The 1,484-nt window shown below is 38.1% G+C and overlaps 1 non-coding gene across 1 annotated transcript; it reads left to right on the top strand.

Moving 5' to 3' along the window:
* The first annotated feature begins 1,005 nt into the window (after nt 1-1,005).
* On the top strand, nt 1,006-1,112 carry LOC139894740 (small nucleolar RNA R71). Its single transcript, XR_011775225.1, has one exon. It is a non-coding gene; the product is annotated as a small nucleolar RNA R71 (small nucleolar RNA).
* The last annotated feature ends 372 nt before the right edge of the window (nt 1,113-1,484 follow it).

Here is a 1,484-nt window from a genome sequence, read left to right as displayed (position 1 = left end):
GATTGGTAGTGTTGATCTCGATAGGAATAACTCTCGTGTTATTTTGATGGTTTTGTTAGTTGTTTCGATTGTTCTTGTATTTATTCGGGTTAACTTGAGTGTTTGAAGGTAAAGTTCCTTGTGGTCTTTCGGAAACTTGATTTGAAATTCTTCCAACGGTGCTCTCAAGGTTTTGGAATGAGGGGTTTCGGAGTTGTTGCTTCAAGAGCTCATTCTCTTTTATTAGAAAAGCTTTTGCTGATTCTACCTTCTTGATGTAGTTTTGCATGATTTCTTCTAAGCTCTTCGAAGGTTGGGATTATTGATTGTTTTGTTGAGGTTGTTGATTGTAACCTTGGTTATTTTGTGATTGACTATAACCTTGGTTGTTTTGATAATTCGAATTGGCTTGATTGTTGTAGGGTTGGTTGTTGTAAGGTTGTTGGTTTTGGTATTGGAAATTGTTGTTTCGGTTTTGGTTATAGTTGTTGTAACATTGATTTCGGTTTTGGTTTGTGAATCCAGGTGGTGTATTGGTTTGGTTGTTGAATGATACTTGTTTTTGATTAGGATTGTAATAGCTTTGGTTAGATGTTCCTCCCCGTTGGTAGTTTTGATTACTCACGTAGTTCACATGAGCATCTGAATTCATGGGAATGTCATCTAGATCAACATGATTGCATTGAGTAATTTGAGGACAATTCTTCGTGAGATGTGGACCCTCGCATCGTTGATAACCTACTTGCATTGCAACTACCGTTTGTTGAATCTTTTTAAATTCTTTCCCAAATGTTTGAAATTGATTGTTCAAGCTTGCAAGCGTCACTTGCCCATTATCACTCTCGACTTGTGCTACACTTTTCCTTGTCAAATCTCGCGGTGAAGGTGCCCATTCATACGTGTTGACCGAGATGTACCGCATTTGGTGATTTGTACATAAATACCCCACCGGATGAAGAATCAAGAGATTGCTTCGTAAAGGTATTACAAGCCCGATAGAATGTGTTTATATACTCCTTCTTCGTCAAACCATGCGGTGGTCAAGCTCTTAGTAGCTTCTTGAATCGAACCCATGCATATTACAAACTCTCATCAACCCGTTGTGTGAACCCATTAATCTCCATTCTAAGTCGCTCTACTTTTGACGGTGGGAAGAAATGATTGATAAACTCGTTTGTTAATTCTTGAAAAGACCTTATGGAATCGGATGGTAAACTTCGCATCAAAGCTTTTGCGTCTCCTTGAAGTGTGAAGGGGAATGCCTTTAGCTTAAAAGAATCATCGGTGACATTTTTGGTTTTGTAAATATCACAAAGATCATTAAAGTGTTGAATATGTTCGAACGGATTCTCATCTATCAAACCATGAAAGTATGTATCCTTGATCAACGTGAAAAAGTTACCCTCGATCTTCCAATTATCCGCTTCAATTGGTGGTTTTGTAATAGCTGGTGCTATCATTGTTGGTGCAACTAATCTAGCATTCCACATTGGTGTGTCATTTGG

Source organism: Rutidosis leptorrhynchoides, chromosome 2 (assembly GCF_046630445.1).
Source record: "Rutidosis leptorrhynchoides isolate AG116_Rl617_1_P2 chromosome 2, CSIRO_AGI_Rlap_v1, whole genome shotgun sequence".
Taxonomy (NCBI): Eukaryota; Viridiplantae; Streptophyta; class Magnoliopsida; order Asterales; family Asteraceae; genus Rutidosis; species Rutidosis leptorrhynchoides.
This window is presented reverse-complemented; position numbering and strand designations above follow the sequence as displayed.